Source organism: Cibotium barometz, chromosome 18 (assembly GCF_041138505.1).
Source record: "Cibotium barometz isolate CiBa-2024 chromosome 18, ASM4113850v1, whole genome shotgun sequence".
In the NCBI taxonomy this organism is placed as follows: Eukaryota; Viridiplantae; Streptophyta; class Polypodiopsida; order Cyatheales; family Cibotiaceae; genus Cibotium; species Cibotium barometz.
The window spans coordinates 437,123-443,165 of NC_141063.1; the positions used below are offsets into that span (position 1 = coordinate 437,123).

At 46.2% G+C, this 6,043-nt stretch overlaps 1 pseudogene across 1 annotated transcript; it reads right to left on the minus strand.

Annotated features, from left to right (window-relative positions):
* Positions 1–2,200: 2,200 nt before the first annotated feature.
* On the minus strand, positions 2,201–4,518 carry LOC147628807 (phospholipase A1-II 4 pseudogene; annotated as a pseudogene). The gene has a single exon (XR_015267818.1). The product of XR_015267818.1 is annotated as a phospholipase A1-II 4 pseudogene (transcript).
* Positions 4,519–6,043: the final 1,525 nt, after the last annotated feature.

The following is a 6,043-nucleotide window of genomic DNA, read 5'->3' on the forward strand; positions in this document are numbered from 1 at the left end:
TCTTCCAGAGAAGTACTTTGGGGTAAAGGTGTATTGCAAAGAGAGTTGGGAACGTACTGTCTCTTGGGAGACTGTGTGTATCCTCCAAGATAATGGATGTTATGACCTTACAAAGGGAGTAAGGAAGGTTTGTCTAGAATGCAATTTCGTTAGAATTATATTCAATCTAGCTCTTGGGATGCCTGTATGTGCTTTTGGTATGTTGAAAACCCGCATTCTTCTAAAGCGGTGTGACATGCATCTAAACAATGTGCCCAATATGGTCGCAGGATGCTTGGTTTTGCACAACATGTGTGGCGGACAACGATGCATTCGAACAAGACTGGGTAATTGAGGCACAATAGGAGCTACAGGAGTCATGCCAGTAAGTGCAGCCAACTTTGCAAATGTAGATCCAACTGTTGGCATGGTGGAATTGAGAGCAATGTTACCTTTGAATACTAGGGAAGTGGTAGACTGGGAAGTCGGTGGTGGAGCGGAGACTGAGCAGAGTAATGGAACAGTTGCAAGAACTACTCGGAAGGATAATCTAGCACAGGCTTTATACGATCAACAGAGGAGAAGGAACGCTCAAGCTGTGTTTGCCGATGATAGTGCTGATGCATCTGAGTAGTGTTAATGTGGCGAGAGGAGCCATCACATCTTCTACTGCATGAACTAAAGCAAATCATGTTCTTAGTGAGCATATTTTATAAAGCTCGTAATACATGTGTTTTCCAATAGTTCTAAGGCCTTCCATAGTTGTATGGGCTTTGTTGTGTGGATGCTATTTCATGTTTCCTGTATGGGTTTTTACTGTTTCTTGCATGGATTTTGTTGAGATCGAGGCGGGTGAGCTGGGCGAGGTTATTGAGGCATTCAGTGGGTTGTTGTGCACATTGAGAGAGGTTAGTGATGCTGGTAGACGAGGCTGCCCATGTTGGAGTGTCCATCCAGTAGACGTGAACTGCTAGCCACCGAGATTCCTAGCCATCTTGCGGACCTGTCCTGAAGGTGCTCCCATCGGCTATGGAGGGTGTGAGTGAGATAGGTACATATAGAGCAGATGGACCCTACAGGAGAACCAGCAGACCCCTCTAAAGTCATGAGGTAGCCAGCATTCCAAAGCTACTACAAAGAGGGTTCAAATTTAAAAGGTGAATGATATTTCATTAGTTCATTTTAAGGTTACTAGAATGTTAACCACATTTGTTTACTTTTATCTGCAGAGGCAACCTTGCAAGGATCTCAAAATTAATCATGTCTTTTGAAGGGTATTTACAGATCACCCCCTTTTCCCAGGGAGCAAGAGCAGCAGGTAGCAGGGAGCTTTCAGCCATCTGCTCACAAGCAAGGAATGGTTCTAAGGGAACACTTGTGAAGCCTCCCTTACTCCTCTAGGGAGAAATCCACTCCCACATGGCAGCGAAGATGTCTGACTGGAGTGCCGCCCACTAGAGGTCCTCCTTTGGCCAACAAGCCTACATGTGTCCGGATCTTGTGAAAACAAAAAGCAGTGCCTATCTCAAGCAAACAAAGAAGGGCATATCAGCAAACATTTGTGAAACATTTGCAGAGAAGATTTGAGAAAAAATGTGTGGGAAGCCCATGTGGGAGTGTCCATCCAGTAGAGGTGAACTGCTGGGTGGCCACTTAGACTGCTAGCCATGCAGCATAAACGTAATGCGATTAGAAGGAAAGGGGCCTTGCAAGCTTGCACCCTTCAACGCCAAAAGCAGGTAGTCGTTTTGAGCTCGATGGAGGAGATGTCAGCGAGTGTGTGGTTGGTGTCCATGGGCAGACTGGCGCGATGCCTTTTCCATGGACACGTCCGCAATCTGTAAAGGGTGCAACTGCCCAGCAAATGTTTATGAAAAAGGTGCCTGCCCACAACTCTGAAAGGCCCGTAGTCTGTAAACACCATTACAGTCAACAAACGTCGATGGAAGTTGAATATTAAATACAAACTATTACAAAAAAAATGCATTTCTACGTTCCGCGTGCTGACGTTAGCGCGGGTCAACAAGCACTCTCTCGACACTTATCTCAAGCCCTTCGACGCAGACAATATTGTGAATCAAGGTGTAGACTATTTGCAAATCCAGTGGCCTCACATGCTATGCTATCCCTGCCGATGTTTGCTTAGGTTCTGCGGCAGAGAGTGAGAAAGAAAGATGTTTAAGCCACGGAATCCAAGGACTCACCGTGCACCACCAAGAAGTTTGTGAAATTTTTGTCATACAATTCCGCGCACCACCAAGAAGCTTGTGAATTTTTTGTCAAACAATTCACTATGCAAAGCTGCAAGAGCAGACAGATATCTCCTCATCTTAACAAGCACAGTATGTCTGCTTTGGAAATGCTAGTAGAATTGTTTGTGCGGAATTATCACATGCTGAGACAAACCAATATTATTAGCAATTAGAGCCTAAGGCTACAGCTAGAGCTGCCGCATTGACTCGGGTTGGGGAACATGACGAGGGTGTCGGTCAGGAAGGCGCCAGAGACCAGTGCGGGCGTCTTGGAGGAGGCCCTTGAACTTGTCCTGCCACCAAGAGGCAGGGATGTATAGCTCCTCCTTAAGGAAGTCGCAAGACTTGTTGACAAGAGCGGGGTCCCGCTCCACGGCAAACTCGAAGGGGAGGTCAAGGCCCTGAGTGCCGGCCACCAGGTGCAGATGCGCCTCCAGGTTGTGCCAGTCCCCGATGGTCCTCGACTCCTTGAGGTAGGGCGACTTCCTGTGATCCACCAGGAGCTCTTCACCCACCTCCCGATAGCCCATGAGGGTGGGCGGATACAGTGCTATCAGGTCCATCTTGTTCTTCACGCGCAAGATCCTCAGCCCCTCCAGCTCGCCGCACCTCTTCTTGAAAGCCGCATCGCCCACCAGCGGGCACCCGAACACCACCGCCGTCACCAGCACTGGCTCCCGGCCTCCGCCCCTCAAATTCAGCCCGTTCTCCGCTATGTCGTACGCGTTCAGCACCGCCAATGACGCCCCGAGACTGTGGCCGATCACGGTTATGCTCACCTCTTCGTCTTCGTACTTCTTGAGCAGGTACTTGAGCTCGTTGAGAACCTGGTGTCTCGCACTGTCTTGCGTGTAAGGAGACTTGGGATCACAGGAAGTGTAGACCATGAGCCAGCCTTTCTCAATCTGCGGCTTGGGTTCCCCCCTTCTTAGCAGCCAGTCGTACCAGTGGTGCTCGGGCTCCCTTTCCTCCTCCGGGGGCAGTAAATGCGCCACGTCAGTCTTATCGAAATCGAAGAGCTCTCGCTGTTGGCCCGTCATCTTCTGAAGGCCATCGTACCAGTGCTCCTCATCTTCGTCTTCTTCGGGCGGCAAGAATTTTGTAGCATCGTTTTTCTGCGCGTGGAAGTCGTCGATCCACTCAAACAGGCGAAGCGTCCCCCTCCACACCACCACAATGTCCCTCCTCCCCAGCCACTCTTTACCCTTGTCTGTAGCCACAGCCACATACCCTATCCAATTCGACTCTCTGCTCCACGCCTCTTTGGAACGCGAGCTGAGGAAGAAGCGCCCCAGGATGTGCGAAGTGGCTGTGGCGTAGAGGTATCTGCTCACCTCGTAGCCCCAGTCCCGCTGCTCCGTCTGCAGCTTCACCTTCTCGAAGAACTCTTCCTTCCTGTACTTGGAGCTGCCTACGTACTTGGAGTGCGTCTCCGAGTCGAAAGCGTCGTAGATGGCTTGGTTGAATTCACCGTACCTGATAATGTTCCGCCGCAGCTCCAAGTCCAAAGGCTGAAGCAAGCCCTTCCAATTGTGCAAACCTTGAATCTCCTTCCATCGCTGTGCCAGAGAAGGAAGCTCTGCCGCAGAGGAGAACTGACCATCCATCTTCTTCTCGTTCCTCTTCTCAACCAAGAGTTTCAAAGCAGACAGATGTAATAATATAACACCGAAGCAGCTTTACGGCCGCCCATAACACAGTTCACACTGCACAGCTTCCAAGTTCCGCGCCCCGGACGTGAATCTGAGCGGCATATGCATTCTCACTTTTCTCTTGGAAAAAACAATCCCTTCCGCCAATGAGAATAAAGGTTGCGCAGCACCTTATCAATCAAAGGCACGATAACGATAACGTGGCCACTGGTAATCACGTATTATAAAAATGCGGGTGGAGGATGACAGCTCATGTGCTGTTTGTTTCACCGGCTGACTGGCCACAGCAAAGTGCGAAAAAAAGTTCTCCAAATTTTGAAAAAAAAATTGTAGACAAGTTAGGTCATAATCTCAACAAGCTTAAAGATTGATGAACAAGTATGATGGCATACACGATGCACTGGACCCCATCAATTAGTTTCTTGATAAATGCCATTATACATAAAATCCGCAATCAATTGCGTTTGGTTGTTTTAATCCAATCCAAAAAATGCCATATATCATGCTATATAAAGGACACAATATTGAAAGCCAAAATTAATTTTCACATACCTCTATACACTTCAACTCAAACCCAGTGGATGGGCATGCAAGAGACTCTTGTAATGGTCCATGTGTGCAACTTGAAGAAATTGACTCAAGAACTCTAATAATATATAGATGTAAAATGTAAGTTCACATTTACCCAAGCATTATGGATTCATGAACTTCAAAGTAAACCTCTTGTCTTACTGCTGCACAATGGAAACATACTCGCCCGAATTCCCTACATGCAGTGAGTCTAGGTGCAGGAGAATATGTTTTCTCGATGACAAGCCTCTCACCTTCATGATGTGGTAATTATGTGGTAATTATAGACCACAAAAAGAGTCCAATGGTGCCTGAAAAACATGAAGTTGTAAGTGCTTTGTCTACTAATGACAAAAACAAGAACACATGCATCAATATGAGTAAACTATTGACTTTACCTATGTCCTAGAGGTAGAAACAAGAACACATGCTTGCTCATATCAATATGTCCAAAGAAATTTTGTAATGAATTATTGCTCTTTGGATGCCGTGAAGCCACATATTCATACTACAAACTATCCCACCACGAATGAAACCTTCTCCAGAGCATCTACAGGTAGGGTTTTTTCCATCCACCTACAAAATCAACATGCTTTAAGCATCTTTGAGCTGCAAATCCAAAAGCTATATTTTAGAATTAAAAAAATTACCTACATAGCAAATAGGTTAAGCACGCGAGTAGACGCTTTCACATGCATGATTGACTTGGCTAGTTGCACATCCACCTCGGCAATGAATCCCCAACGTGTAGAATGTAAGTGAATAGTTTCTCCATGTTGAAGTCTACATAACCAAAAATCAAACATGTTAAGATTGAAACCATGCATATGTTAAGGATGAATCCAAGGAATATACAATCTTAGCATGTGATGAAAATGATGTATTGATGTGTGGGTAATGTGGATTGATGTGAATGGATGTATGGATGATGTGGATTGATGTGTGGGTAATGTGGATTGACATGAATGGATGTATGGAAGATGGGGATGGATGTGTGGATAATGTGGATTGATGTGGATGGATGAGTGGATAATGTGGATTGATGTGGATGATGTGGATGGATGTATGGATGATATGGATTGATGTGTGAGTAATGTGGATTGACGTGAATGGATGTATGGATGATGTGGATTGATGTGTGGATAATGTGGATTGATGTGGATGGATGTATGGATGATGTGTGAGTAATGTGGATTGACGTGAATGGATGTATGGATGATGTGGATTGATGTGTGGATAATGTGGATTGATGTGGATGGATGTATGGATGAGGTGGATGAATGGATGGATGGGAATGAATGGATGGATGGATGTGATGAGAATAGAAGTGATGAGAATGAGAGGTAAATAGATGTGATGAGATGGGATGCGAATCAGATAGATGGGAAAGAATGGATGGATGGATATGATGAGAATAGAAGTGATGAGAATGAGGCGATGTAGCATTGTCCCTTGGTTTGGTGACAAAGTCGAGGGGTGGGGTGGAGCTTTGTGAACAAGGCTCTGTTGGGGAAAAGGGCTAGACGAATTAAGATTTTGAGTGCCCATGGTTTGGGTGTGAGTAATTCGTAGGATTTTGTCGAGGAGGGG